The sequence below is a fragment of the Lissotriton vulgaris genome, chromosome 5 (genome assembly GCF_964263255.1).
Source record: "Lissotriton vulgaris chromosome 5, aLisVul1.2, whole genome shotgun sequence".
Taxonomy (NCBI): domain Eukaryota; kingdom Metazoa; phylum Chordata; class Amphibia; order Caudata; family Salamandridae; genus Lissotriton; species Lissotriton vulgaris.
In genome coordinates this window covers 549,090,452-549,106,192 of record NC_141693.1, presented here as the reverse complement: position 1 = coordinate 549,106,192, position 15,741 = coordinate 549,090,452, and the positions used below count along the sequence as shown (strand labels likewise).

Below are 15,741 nucleotides of genomic sequence, written 5' to 3'. Positions count from 1 at the left end.
AGAGCAGCAGTATTTTAGTTAACAAAGGGGGCCGTGGAGCAGTGTTCAGGGGCTTGTGGCTGCGAGTGTTGCAGTGTTTGGCTCCCACCCCTTCACCTGTTCTGTGACAAGCCCGACATATGCTGTGTCCAGATCAAAAGGTCGTGTGCTGCCGCTGGCCTCTTTGTCCGGCACAAAGCGTGCTACCCCTTTGTCCAATAAATTCTGCCTTCTCGTAAAGAGCCCAGATGGGCTGCAGCGCCAGCGAGTACCCAGGGGGTTTTAAAAGGCAACCCCGTTCCTCCCCTCTGTGGGACGGTGGCTCTTTGTACAGCTCACTCCCCGGGCTGCCTCCTCGTTATCGAGCTGTTGCGGTGCCCTACACTGCCTTTAATGACAGAGCGATGCCCCGTTCAGCTTAATTATTAGATTTCCATTTCCTGAAACTGCTCCAAACCCGAGCTTGTAAGAGCGGTGGGTTTCAAGGGAGATCTAATTCCTAAGTTGGCTTGCGTCTGAAAGATCAGTGTATCCTGATGAAGGTGTCGGTGTCTGACCCTCTACGAATTACAATAGCTAGTATAATGCTGTGTTAGCCAGGAACTACCCGAAAGATCTGCCGATTGTCTTTCCATTTTAGGCTTAGGCCTTGTAAGTGAATATTACCCTACATACTTATTGTAATGCTTCCATTTCTATTACTTCCAACAATATGTGCGGTGTTTACTGGAATGTGTTATAGTAAATACTTCCCTTTTTCTATTTATCGGAAATGGTTTTTTTTCTGTGCATCAATCTGAAAATGTTTCAAACTGTACAGCGCTCCGAGATTGGCCTTCCAGTGATTCCTCCTATGTAACAACGCAGAAAGAGTTTGAGATCATATAATTCATGTGAAAGTTACAGGATGATGAACTGATGCTGGAAATAGAACCTGGTTCCCCAAAGTACAAAAGGCAGCTCTGTCCATTTGGTCACTTCTTGTCCCGAGCACTTGCCCCCATGCCGTGGCAGACCAACACTCCAGCACTGGTTGAGTAACAGGGGCGGCCTTAGGCAGGTGCAAGCTGTGCACCTGCACAGGGCCACCAAACCCCAGGGGCCACCACGCCAATATATATCCTTAATATATTAATCCTCTGAGGATGGATACATATTTGCGTGGCCGTCCCTGGCAGGGATCTGGCGGCCTCCAGCTCTGTTCCGCTTCCAAACACCCTGAGCCCCCTCTTCACTGGCCTCCGCGCTCCGCAACACCCGGACCCCCTCTTCCGGGGCCCCCTACCTACGCTCCCGGCCCAGGGCCGCCATGAGCCTAGAGCCGCCCCTGTGAGTAATATGTTTACTGAGCTGGCGTGTGTCGCCGTTAGAGCTGTGTCTTAACCAGTTCCTGAGTTTCTTTCACAGAAGAGTCTGTCCCCACGCACTGACCCCTCCCTCGCCACCACCACCATTCCACTTCCCCTTTGTTACGTTACTTCTCACTCCATTGTGTTCTCGCCTCCTCCACTTTCAGCTCGTGCCACTGGCTTCCATACACAGACACCCCCCACGCCCCTCCTGACTGTAAAGACCCCAGACTGCACTGTGCCACCCCCTCCCCCTCCCCACACACACACACACTGCAAAGCCCTCAGGCTGCACCGTGCCACCCCCGCAACAATGCCCCTTTCTTACAAGACAGTCATACCGGCACGCGTATGCTGGATTGCACACTACCAGTAGCAAAGCTCTGACATCACTGCAGTGCTGGGAAGTGTTATGTGGAATGCAGCGTGTAGTCACTCCTGCAGCAATCCCATCAGTGAGAGCATTGAACACCTGGTTAGAGTGGACAGGACAGTGACTTGTTTATCTCAAAATGGGTATAACATTTATTTTAAGAAATCAAAAAATCCCCAATTACATGTAATTTTCTTTGCTGTGCGCTGGTTAATGAGGGAAAAAGTCTTGCACCTTACTTCCTATGGAAGTGTACTATCTGACAACATTCAAATACATTAAGGAAGTTAGCAAACCTCGATGGGGTTATCTAAATGTGGCAGAGCTTACTTGTCATATTATGTTGAGCGAATGAGGCCACTGTATCAATTAATTACACCCTCGTTTTCTGGAAAACATTGGATGAAAGCACACACAGCTATCTTACATGGGCTGCAACAAGCAGACATGTTAGAGACCAAATATTTGAAGACTTGTGATACCAAAAAACCTTGTAATTGGTGTTGTTCTCAGAACCTCAGCTACACATACTTAGAATACAATGACGGACACACAACTCCCACAGCTTACAGGTCACACTGGTACTCCACTACTGAGGAACACTCTACTCCATCTGAGGAAATTCTCACTACAATATTGAATGGCTAAACATTTATAAGGTCCCAAAGGCGCGACGTATTGGCTATGCCAATGCTTGTTTATTAATTCCAGCTGAAGAATTGGTACTGCTTTTCAATACTCCCTCGACCCAAGTCTCTCCAATCCCAGTAGTTTGACCCCTTTAATGTGCAACAGAGGAGGAAGATGAGGAGGTGAAAGGTATAGCATTGCAGGGCTAGGTATTTGGCCGGCCTACCACGGGGTCTTATGCATTAGTGCTATGATTTCTTAACAGTGCCTGCTCTAGACCTCCCTGAACCTTCAAGCTATCCAGTGTAGTCTCAAACATTAAAACCGCCCTACAGTTTGCTAAGTCTAGCCAATAAATGGGAAAGACTTGCTTTAATTACGGACTCTAATTTACTAATTATACAATGCAAGTCCATATCAGATTTCAATGAAGTACTAATAAGAATCTTATTCATATTATAGAACAAGGATGGTGTAGTCAACTCCACCCTAGCGCATTGTACATATAAGTCCTTGGGGCTTGAATAGTGCCCATATGTTTAGTTTTATTTTTCCTCTTCATCAGGGGCCCGCCCCCATTAGATGTAGATGGATGAGGTGAGATTTGAGCATCCTGCAGATTACCAGAAATCGTCACAACCTCACCCCTACAACTAGTGTCATTATGCAGGATCTCAGAATTAATGCAAGGGTCTGGTTCAATGGAAAATATAGAAGTGTCATCCATTTCCAATGATGTTTTAAAAAAAAAAAGTTATTTTAACTTGTTCGTGCACAGAGCAGCACAGAATGTTACAATCATAATTCCAATAGTCATAAAAACAAATAGCCTCAGAATACTGATCAGGGACAATGCAATACAGTATAATTTTGTAGAAACAGCAACTATCCTATGCCATATACTGTACATCCCCCCAAAATAATAGGATCTAAAAGAACAGCATCAAACACCTATACAAATAACCAAAGAACTCCCTCCCTCCCTCCCCACCCCCCAGGGTCAACCACCCACCCGTCACCCATGTATCCTGAAAATTAGTATGGTACCAGTGCGATATCTCAATTTCACCATGTGCCTTCTAAGTCACCCGAGCGATTTACCTACCCTGTCGTCCCGCTCAGATTGCACCCCCAGGGTCTGTTCAGTATTCCTTGAGGGGGGGTTTCAACCTCCTCTCGAAGCGGGACCTCCCGAATCATTCCCTGCCATCCACTCATGTCATCTTCTAACTTGTCATCTCTTCGGACTCGACCCATTTCCAATGATAAATGGGATTTCATTGTCAGGGACCCTTGCGGTGCAAACCAGAAAGGAATCTAAAGCAGTGCCTTGCGGTCTCTTGGGGGTAACTTCTTTTCCCCCCATGTTTTCCATTTAACCATTTTCAAGGTATCGATACAAATTAAGACATACATGGTAGGGACTCACCAGGCACTACTGCCAAACCCAAAAACCAAGGGGGGTGGCCGACTCGCCCAAGACAGGCGGCGGACGGGCGTGCTCTTGGACTGGTCTTCACCCGGGCACATCCCGTGATCTGGGACGCCTCTGCCTTCTTTATGGCGCTCCAGTACCTATGGGCTGACGCAGCAAGCAAGTACGGTGGGGGAAGTTAGTCTCCTGCCCCAGCGAAGTCTCAGCAGCATCCAAGGAAACTGACACTTTGTAAAGGGTTTGTACATATGTTGCTCGTTTGTCTATTGTTGGACTACTAGGACTAAACCTTGATGGGATTGTTTGATTTTTTCATCCTGTTTAGGGAGATCGGAATAAGGTATTTTTTGGCCAGTACACGACAATGTAAGGGGCACAGAGAGGTTGAGTTAATAATGCAGGAAGATAAACTGTGGTTTTTAGAGATTTTGTCTGGTAGGAACAGTTATACAAAGAACAAATGTTAAAGATACGCAGGGGTAGAGACGCAGCTACTGGTATTAGAAGCTGGGTTATTGGACTGTAATGTGGCATTTCTAAAGAACTTTTCTACAGCTTGCAGAGGCGCTAAAGCCCTCTCCAACTGCTCGAGTAGACAGTTACCCAATAATACCAGTGCATGGATGGGGGAAATGTGTTAGTTGCAGTGTCATTTATTAATGCTGATTTATAGTGTTTTTCTTGAGGCCCACAAAGTGTGCTCTAAATTTGTCATAATGGAGTCTGCTAGTGTCTTACGGACTCATAAAGAGGAATGCGAACCGCGTGTGAGGGATAGATTCACCTGCAACATAAATAAGCATATAGATTAATTGTAGTGACCCATGTCTAGGTTTTGGGAGCATGGTGTCATTGAAATTGCTTCTGAGTAAGTCATTCTTCTTGCGATGCATTCATTAGCTTACACTGTCCAGATTGTTAGTGGACTAACTAAGTGATACCTGTGGTATGAGGGGAAAGCAATCCCCCCCTTCGGAGAGGAAGGCACAGTACTATGAAGACATACCCTGCACTGAAAATGTATGTGTGCTATCTGTTGCCAAGTTGTAGTGTGGGATTAAATTATTAATATATTTTTGTTTACATCCAAGTTTTATTAAAAAAAAAAAAAATCTGAACTTCTTCCATAAAGAGGAATACAAATTCACATCCAAAGTAGCCTTCAAAACGTACACTAATATTCAAACATACCAATGTGCACAACGTCCAATTTTGCATAAAATTCATTGCAGGATTGTCAGTGCAGCCTTGATATTGATAAAAGTAAACTATTTTTACATTTTGAATACATTGGGGTTGATTGATTTTGTTTTGCTTCCAAGTTGTTAGTCAGAGGCTTCTGCCACTACCACCACCAAAAGAGTTCCATGTAAGCAGCTCTGTTACGCGACCCTATACAATTCATTTTTCACAGGGTTAAATGAGGGGCTACTTTCAAGAGAGTGTTGCACTTATTTTTAAGTTGGACAATGGGTTTTAGGTAGAAGTTGCCTTATCTCCAGTACTGTGCCGTTTGTGATCTGCTCTGGTCACTTTTGAGACATCAAAGTGTGAGCATGAATGCTATTTGAGCCACAGCTTTTCTAACCTACAGATTTAGCTTTTGATCTCATTGACCTACGGGGAATACAAGTGTACTGAGGGTTTGGGTTTCATCATTAAACCTTTAACAGACCAGAAGATGGTGGTAGGGATTCATTAGTAATGTGCCATAAGGCAATTGTAAGCATCCCAAGCAGAAAGTCTGCACCAATTATTCAGAAATGGTGGCAAGGGATAGTTGTAGTTTATGTACTGGAACATTTGTAAAAGTTCTTCTATGATTTTAATTGTATTAGACTTGAAAAGTGGACTGTTGTATGACATGAGGAGATAATAAAGTGAATGGAAATTAATGGCAAAGGATGATATGTGAGGTAGTGAGAGGTGGTCTGCAAAGAAGTGGTCTTAGTATTGCATTTGCGGTGAATGAGACGTGCTGAAAAAGAGTCCATTGTATGTGTCTTTACGTGAAAAGAGAGTTCCAGTTAAGCTAACAGACAGAGGAAGACGATGAGTCAGATTTTCTGCCTGGTGGCATATGACCTTGCACCCTCACTGTCTCATCGGTCCACTTAAAGACTTCCTCTGGAGAGTCAAAGAAATGTGTGCGGGATTGGTAAATGACTCTCAGGCGGACCGGAAACAACAGTGCATACTGGAGCTTAAGGTCCCATAGGCAAGCTTTAGCCGCCAGGAAGGATTGTCGCTGCTGCTGCACCTGACGCGTGTAGTCTGGTAATATGAGGATACGTGCGTTCTCACAGGTGAGGGATTCCTTAACTCTGACCTGCTTCAGAATAGTGTCCCGGTCCATATAATTTAGGAACTCGGCAATAATTGGCCGCGGGCGGGCCCCCTGCAGTGGTTTCTGCATTAGAGCCCTATGAGCATGCTCCACCACGAAGCTTGGATTGTGACGTCGTCCTCCACCTCCGATATGCCGATCTCGGTCGCCGTAATGCGCTCCACTGTGTTCCGCAGGTCCTGCCTCAGAAGCATTACATCCAAGCCCACGGCCCAGATCTTAGTGTCACGCATATCCATGGACTGGGTAATGGCCGCCAGGAGTGCCGCATTGTCTGGTATCTGGCCCGAGTCCCCGCAGTCCCTGCCACTGCACCTGCCCCAGTGAATTTGTCAATGGTGCCCTACTTGGTGTGGCCCCATCCGCCCTTATCGCGTGTCATGGCAGCAGATCAGGTGCTCCTCCTAAGCAAACAAGGGCGGTCACTCCGAGGGCAGATCGTGAAAGCAGCCCGACATCCAGGAATCGTGACCCCAAGACAATCGTCGCCTCCTCCAGGCCACTCAGCAAGTTGTAACCGCCACGAGGCCACACAAGATGGCCACCAATCACCCTCGCCCCACCACAGAGGGCTTCACAGCTAGGGCCCGATCCGACCACCGACTGCAGCCACTGACCGCGGCAAAGCCACTGTCCAGGCTTTGTCCAAGCATACCTCCACCCGGGGCCGCACCGCATTGTCCTATACTGCCTCGAGGCCCAAAGCAAGAGTCCGGGCTCCGATTCTCCCGTGGCACTCCCACCTGCTGCGCCGTCCTCCAGGCCCCTTGTCCGGGCGGACTGATCACGGGAGCCCCCGGCTCCACTCGGTTCGTCGGTCCACTAGGCCGTTGCCGCACGCAGCCCTCCGATCACCTCCTCTGCGCCTCCTTCAGCTCCCCCGCACTCTTCGTAGAGCCGCCGTGACGCTCCAGGGTTTCCCAGCACAGGGCACAACAAGACTGATGTTCAAAGGCAGGATCTATGAGCAGGATTATGTCAGGCTGGTCAGAGCGCGATTAAGCCGCGACCGCCATCTTCGCCAGCAAAGCCACGCCCACCCAAGGCACAAACTAGCACTGATACTTCAGGAATTAATCAGATTTGGGTTCTTGTCTGGACTCCAATTTAATTAGTCTGAACTATTCCCACTAGCTGATGTGACTACTCAGGTACATTGCGACTTCCCACTGAAATGGAGTGACGGTTCAGTTAGCTACTTAAGCATTCATAGTCACGGAGTTAAAGAAAAGTTCACACGCCTGAACTATGGCTCGGCATTAGCCAGGTTAACTTCGCAAGTGGATCGCCTCCCACTATCCATTGCGGGACGCATCGCCATTATAAAAACGATAGTGCTCACTTGTTTTTTTGTATCTTTTTCAAAACATTCCGATACTCCTCACGAACTCGTTTTTTTGCGAATCTAAGGAGCGTGCTTACACGGCTTGTGTGGGTGGGTAAACCACCTGGTATTGTCTGAAATACTCTGGTACTCCCTTATGAACTGGTCAGCCACCCAGTTTATAATCTTGAATAGGGAAACACCAGTAAAAATATTCTAGGCCACCCACATACAATTTTAATATATGTCTAACAGTTTAAGAAAGGCAGAACATTAATATCAGTATAAGTGGCATGACCACACCCAAGCTAGGGAATCTATAGCTAGGAAATTGTACAACCGGCGAACAGTAGTACCCTTGAATGCTTTCCTGAATGGAACCTAATAATGACGCACACAGTGAGTGTTCATCGACCTATACGAGTACATGAATGTCTGCTAATTCCATAAGAAGTTTGGCTGTTTCTTCAGTATTTTTGTACTTCTAGTATGTTTATGTTTTTATGGAAATATAGAACACTCCTTGAATACTTCCCACTCACTCTTAGTGAGTTAGTTGACCATGATGTACCTGCCCTGTACGTGTGAGAATCGTGTGATGTTCCTTCTGCTGCTGCTACCCATCCTAAACTTGTTTGCATTAGGGAAGGTTGCGCTGCTGATGTCCATGTTATACCTTTATTGTGTTATGAAGCTAGGTGTAATATTTTTCCACTACACATAAGAAAAAGTGCTTCACATTGTCCATGCATGATGTAAGAGAGTGAACCCTTACAAAATATGTGAGCAGAATTTACATTTTGCTTTAAATATGAAACAAGAAGTAGATGACTTTGTAAGTTTTAAAACCTAGTAGATAAGTGGCCCCATGTCATGTGTAACACCTTCATCTAATTCGGACATTTTAGCCTGATCCATTGGAATTATGCAGCAGAGGAACAAAAAAATCTACCAGGTATGACTAAATTATGCGGCAAGAAGCTGCAAATTATGAGGAATAACGCAGCACATTTTCTGATAGTATTACTTCATTATTTTGTTATTTTTACATACGGAAAAACTGTCTGGGAAAAGATTTAATTTTGTTGGTACCAATTTAACATCCAAATAGAGCAATAAGAAAGGTGAAAGCTGACCAGTTAACCTTTGTGAAGTGCCTTCCAGTACACAGGAAAATGTCTTGTAGTGTTTTTAGTAACTTTTTATCCATTTGAAATAGAAACAATTTGTTTTTTGGTAACATCTGCAGATATTTCATCATATGACGGATTATGCAGCAAATCAATAACTATCCCAAAAACACAGCAGAATCTCATAATGCCAGTTGCCCTGATTTTAGCCAACACTTTGCATACTTGGGTTTTGAGCCAATGATGAAACTGTTAAAATCAAAATTACAAGCTCCACAACGCAAACTGCTATTGATCGAAAAAGTTAAAAAAACAAAAGAAGATGATTATATCCTTTGTCATAATACAAAGCGCATAGTAGTGAAAAGCTAAAAAAAAATGTAGTTCTAGGCTTTCTGCCTTTTTTCTTGGAGGGGATCCTGGTTTAGCAGCCTAGTGCGTGAGAAGGCAGTGTGTTGTGGCTCGTGTTGTGGCTCGTGATTGTTAGTTTGTGCGTGATACCTGTTTAGCATTGTATTGTGTTCCAAGTTTTGGTGTTACGGACAAGGCACTGCACAGCAACAGTTAAGGGCTGGAATCGGATTGAAAGGACCTGCGGTCCTGTACTGCACTCGAACTATAAACCTATACTTGTCTTACCTACAAGCCTTACGTCTTCACTTCAATTTGGCGACGTTGTACTTCGAGTGCCTTCGTGCCCACGCAACTACTGGAATTTCTTTCTTTTTTTCTTCAATCTCCAATGTCCTTTGATCTTCTCTACAATTGGAGCCGACGTTTCCTGCAAGCTACATTTGCATAGTCGGTGAGTTTCAAGGAATTCACGTGTAAGTCATACGTCAGCCCGCTATTTTCGACGTAGCTGTCTTCAGTTAAAGAAACAGCACGTTTTAATTACTCTTGACGTGGTTGTTTTACTTAAAGTGACAGCGCATTTACATTTGATTTGTCAGTGTTGTCTAGCAACGTATGTATCCTCAACCTAACGTTGCAGACTGCAACACGCAAGAACCAAGCTGTTTTTATTCAAGAGCGCTGGAAGGAGACTCGCTATGGTTGCCTAGCAACGTGTATATTTCCAATCTAACGTAGACAGCAATGCGAAGGAATAAAGCTGCTTTCATTGTGACTTAGCATCTTTACATTTACAGCGGATTTTCACCACAGTTCAATTTACACTTCTTCTCAGTTTGAATGACAAGTTTTTTTCCATCTGGTTATAATTGGTTTTTTTTACACTGTACTGCCAGTTTCTACTCTTGAACTCTTCAAGTAAGTGCTTCTTATCATAAGAACAATTTTAAAGAATTCTACATCATTCATCATTCCTACATTTTTTTTTGTAAGTACTATTGATATTTAGATCACTCTTTAGTATATGGTGAAGAACGTACAGTGATCTACTTATATAAAATTATCACTGAACTAATCTATCTTACTATGAGTGCACCTAATTTCACACTCTGCAATCCTCAACCTCTCTGGGTAACTGGTAATCGACCGGAACATAAGTGGATTGAATGGAAAGAGTACTTTATAAATTACATTGATGCCATCAATGTGGATGATGATATGTCTAATGAACAAAAGAAAAGAATACTTTTATACTCTTTGGGGCCTAGCGGATTGAAAATGTATTTACGCATTTCCAAAACTCCTGTTACTACAGACTGCAATGTGTTTACTAATTCTATTAATGACCTTGATAAGCATTTCTGCATAGTTATTACCAGACACCAATTTCTTCAACGCAAACAAACCAAAGAGGAAACTCTTGATGAATGGGTTGCTGATTTACAAAAGATAGGAGCTGATTGTTTATTTGGTACTCTTTTAGACGATTTGATTAGAGACCAAGTTGGTTTTGTAAATAGCGAAATTAATAGCTTTGTCATTAATAATGCCAATAGTTTTTACTTTCGCAAACGTGACACCTATAGCATTTGTAATGCAATATGTGTTATATTTACATGACTTAGATGTATTAATATTACAAATAACAATGGTTTTTATTTTTTTAATAATTAATACTTAAATAAAAGATATTGTTTTTTATAATGCAATAGCTTAAACTTTTGTAAATAACTTTTGGGAAGATTATGATCAGTGTATTTTATTGTGATGAAAATCCAAGAACAGAAGTGAAATATTAACATCTTTTTGTGACATTAGTAATAAAGGTTGAAACATTGAGTGAACATATTAGAACCAGTTGTTGTTGAATGGTGCACAGAGTGATGCTTTGGTGTTCAGTGGTGCTGAGTGATGCTGTGGCCTTCAGTGGTGCTGAGTGATGCTGTGGCCTTCAGTGGTGCTGAGTGATGCTGTGGCATGTGGCATTCAGTGGTGCTGAGTGATGCTGTGGCCTTCAGTGGTGCTGAGTGATGCTGTGCCCTTCAGTGGTGCTGAGTGATGCGGTGGCATTCAGAGGTGGTGAGTGATGCTGTGGCATTCGGTGGTGCTGATTGATGCTGTGCCATTCAGTGGTGCTGAGTGATGCTGTGGCATTCAGTGGTGCTGAGAGATTCTGTTACATTCAGTGGTGCTGAGTGCTGCTGTGGCGTTGAGTGATGCTGTGGCGTTGAGTGCTGTTGTGGTGCTGAGTGATGCTGTTGTGGTGCTGAGTGGTGCTGTGGTGGTGCTGAGTGATGCTGTGGTGGTGCTGAGTGATGCTGTGGTGGTGCTGAGTGATGCTGTGGTGGTGCTGAGTGATGCGGTGGTGGTGCTGAGTGATGCTGTGGTGGTGCTGTAGTGATGCTGTGGTGGTGCTGTGGTGATGCTGTGGTGGTGCTGAGTGATGCTGTGGTGGTGCTGAGTGATGCTGTGGTGGTGCTGAGTGATGCTGTGGTGGTGCTGTGGTGGTGCTGAGTGGTGCTGTGGTGGTGCTGAGTCGTGCTGTGGTGGTGCTAAGTGGTGCTGTGGTGGTGCTAAGTGGTGCTGTGGTGGTGCTGAGTGGTCTGTTGTCGTGCTGAGTGATGCTGTGGTGGTGCTTTGGTGGTGCCGAGTGGTGCTGTGGTGGTGCTGAGTGATGCTGTGGTGGTGCTGAGTGATGCTGTAGTGGTGCTGAGTGATGCTGTGGTGATGCGATAGATAGATAGAGTGAGGGCGATAGATAGAAGGAGGGCGACAGCTAGAAGGAGGGAGCCCGATAGCTAGAGGGAGGGAGGGCGATAGCTAGAGGGAGGGAGGGCGATAGCTAGAGGGAGGGAGGGCGATAGCTAGAGGGAGGGAGGGCGATAGAGTGAGGGAGATAGATAGAGTGAGGGCGATAGAGTGAGGGTGATCGATAGATAGCGTGAGGGCGATAGATAGAGTGAGAGCGATAGATAGATAGATAGATAGATAGATAGATAGATAGAGTTAGGGTGATAGATAGATAGAGTGAGGGCAATAGATAGATATAGTGATGGCGATAGATAGAGTGAGGCCGATTGATAGATAGATAGATAGATAGATAGATAGATAGATAGATAGATAGAGTAAGGGCGATAGATAGAGTGCCTATTGGCTCCAGGTGATGTTTGACACCCCAAACCAGATCTAGATAATCTAGAGGATTATTACCCACCGACACTTGGCTTGCTGGCTGGGATATAATTTACACACGTACGAAGCAAAAAGGCTAATTTCAGTATGCAACCTACGTCTGTCTAAATATTTATGATTTGATGACATACGTACGAAGCAAAAAGGCTAATTTTAGTATGCAACCTACGTCTGTCTAAATAGTCAGGATTTGATGAAGGTGTCACATGTGCCATGAGGACACTTAGGGTGCCATTAATACTACGTAAGGAATAAAATGCAAAGTGGGTGTTCACTACTTTTCATAATTAGAAAATAACACTGTTCCCAGAAAGCTCAGACTTCCTGTTATTGTTTTAATGATCACATTTTAATGGTATGCAACCGTTTCAACGCAACTTTTACAACGCATTCTTTTTCAACGCACACCATTACAACCCAGGATCCTTTACAACGAATGTCTTTACAAGGCATGACATTACATAGCAGATGCTATTACAACGCATGCCATTACAACGTAAGTATTGGTAAGTATGTCATTTTGTTTAAACATGTAATATTAAAAATAAATAAAATTAATTAATTTAAGTAATTGTATATATTTAGTTTTCGGTTATGGGGTACAGGGGAATTTTTTAGGGTTCAGGGCTAGGTTTGAGTTATGGGGTACAGGGGTATTTTTAGGGTTCAGGGCTAGGTTTGGGTTATGGGGTACAGGGGTATTTTTAGGGTTCAGGGCTGGGTTTGGGTTATGGGGTACAGGGGTATTTTTAGGGTTCAGGGCTAGGTTTGGGTTATGGGGTACAGGGGTATTTTTAGGGTTCAGGGCTAGGTTTGGGTTATGGGGTACAGGGGTATTTTTAGGGTTCAGGGCTGGGTTTGGGTTATGGGGTACAGGGGTATTTTTAGGGTTCAGGGCTGGGTTTGGGTTATGGGGTACAGGGGTATTTTTAGGGTTCAGGGCTGGGTTTGGGTTATGGGGTACAGGGGCATTTTTAGGGTTCAGGGCTGGGTTTGGGTTATGGAGTACAGGGGTATTTTTAGGGTTCAGGGCTAGGTTTGGGTTATGGGGTACAGGGGTATTTTTAGGGTTCAGGGCTGGGTTTGGGTTATGGGGTACGGGGTATTTTTAGGGTTCAGGGCTGGGTTTGGGTTTTACACTAACTGGATTTTAAATATTATTTTTATACACCTACACTATTTTAAAAAAATATTTAAATATATTTACAAATATATTAATACAAAATTTATTTAATAAATAAAATTAAGTCAATATTTATTAATTACATTTGTTAAAAAAATAATATACTTACCTAGACTTACGTTGTAATGGCATGCGTTGTAATAGCATCTGCTATGTAATGTCATGCGTTGTAAAGGCTTCCGTTGTAAAGGATCCTGCGTTGTAAAAATTGTGTTGCAATGGTGTGCGTTGAAAAAGTTTGCGATGTAACGTCATACATCCCATTTTAATAAATGGGTAGGGGCTGTGTGATGCTGTCTTGATGCTGAGTGGTGCATAATGATGTTGGTGTGGCGCTGAGTGGTGTTGTGGCGCAGAGTGATGCTGGTGTTGGGCAGAGTGATGCAGGTTTTGCGCTGAGTTATGCAGGCGTTGTGCAGACTGAAAATTGGAGTAGTGTTTACTGATGCAGAGTATGGGGCGAGTGATGCAGTGGCTGCGCTGAGTGTTGGAGGTATTGTACTTAGTGATGTAGTTGTTGTGCTGAGTGATACAGTAGTTGCATTAGTGTTGAGTGATGCATTGTTTGTGCTGAGTGTTGTTGGTGTAGCGCAGAGTGGTGCAAAGTAGTGTTGAGTGATGCTGTGAGTTGCGCTGAGTGATGTACTTAGTTTGCTGACTTATGCATTCTTTGTGTAGAGTGTTGCGTGGAGTGATGCAAGTGTGGTGCGTATTTTTGCTGTGTTGCGCTGAGTGTTGGAGTGTTGCAGGTGTTGGGATGAGTGTTGCAGGTGTTGGGATGAATGATGCGGTTTTTGCGCTTCGTGATGCATGTGTTGTTCTTAGTGATGCTGTGTTGTTGTAGAGTAGTGTTGTGGTGGAGGCTACCTGATGTATAGTGATGCTGTAGTGGCGTTGTGGTGTTTGTTATTGATGCTTTGCTGGTGGCGTTTGAGTGTATTGTAGTGTTGCTATTGTTAGTGTGTGATGTGTCTTTTTGCTGATTTGATGTTGTGTTAGTGTTTTTTAGCAGTATGTTATAAATGTATTGTGTATGTTAATATGTGTTTTTGTTTGTGTGAGTGTTGTATTATTTTGTGTGTGGCGTGTGTGTTAATGTAGTGTAAATTGCCGTACTAGATATGTTTTTTTTTTTATTTCTAAAAATGGCGGACGCAATGCGTCTCCTTGACGCTACTCACGTTTATTACGTTAGCGCTCTAGTTTATTTCTTGTTTTGGTACTTACGTGTCCAAGTTTTGATTGACATTTGGTTCATCCAATCGTAGCGCTACGTTTTTGACGTAGCGTTGCGATTGGCGTGCGTCAACGGGGAATTTCCCAGTTGATCGAGAATCGTGGGGCGCGGAAGGCGTGTTCTTGTTCCTGTGCTGTTGCTGCGTCGTTTGACAGGTAAGAGTTTATTTATATGTGTTTTTTAAGTTTATAGAATGTACTGTTGCTAGTGTGTACAAAGGAAGTAATGTTTATTACTGTTTTTTGAAAATTTCTTAGTTGGGTTTGCGACTGTATTTGTAATAGCGTATTTCCTTGTTTTGAACGAAAGTAAAAAAATTTTAGTTGATGTATTATGAGTATGTTTCTGTTAATTGAAATTGCATTAATCTATATCTTTTATTTGAAGTTTTCCATACACATTCTGTATTTTTCTTTCGATTCTGTATGTACTTTGAGTCTATTTATTTTTGAATTGGATGTGCTATTTTCAAATGCATTTTATATTTTGTTAATTACATTCTTGTAATTGTTTGCATTGTATTTAATCCATATTGTGACAGGTATTTATTGCGCGTATGTAATTATTTTATCATTCTGATGTTATTAGCTGATATAGTACTTTTTGTATTGGATGCACATTGTTTATATGAAGGTGTGGCAATGTTTATTTTATTGAATGTATTTTATTCTTATTTTTGTGTGAATAGAAATATGAGAATAATGTTAGGCAACATATTTTAAATGCGCAAATGTAGATGTTCCATTGAGTTTGCATTCCGTTTTAGTTGTATGTTCTCTTTATTTCCATTTATCCTGCGATTTTCTTTTGTAGTTTGTTTAGCGAAGATTTTAATTTTTGTTGAGTGTTACTTAAAGGTGATATGAATGTACGTAGTATTGGTTTGTTTTTTGATTTGTTGATAGTGTAGTTTTGATTTACTTTGTGAGTAAAAGATCATTAGGTATTTTGTGTTTTATAGAATGTTATTTGTGACATTCACCAAGTAATATTGTGTTTGCGGTTTGGCTTTTTTTTTTTGTTTGTTGTTGTTTGCATCGGCCAAAAAACGATAACGTTGGTAATAGGAAAAGCATGAAACCAACATAGTTTTTTTGTGAAATGGAGAATGTATTATTAAATTTAAGAAATGTTTATGGAGAGTATGTCCAGGTTGTTTGTATTTGTTTTTCTTATTTGCGATGTAACAGGAGTAAAGCAACGCTTGC

The 15,741-nt window shown here is 43.0% G+C and overlaps 1 protein-coding gene across 3 annotated transcripts in view; it reads right to left on the bottom strand.

Annotated features, from left to right (window-relative positions):
- ZNF511 (zinc finger protein 511) overlaps nucleotides 1-15,741 on the bottom strand; it is a 158,317-nt gene that overhangs the window by 98,732 nt on the left and 43,844 nt on the right. The window contains exon 1 of one of the 3 annotated variants that reach the window (XM_086921999.1): nucleotides 9,207-9,381. The exons of the other annotated variants lie outside the window; for them this stretch is intronic. The gene's annotated coding sequence lies outside the window, so the exon portion shown is untranslated. Of the gene's footprint in view, nucleotides 1-9,206; nucleotides 9,382-15,741 lie in introns of those variants that run through there. 3 annotated transcript variants of the gene reach the window in all.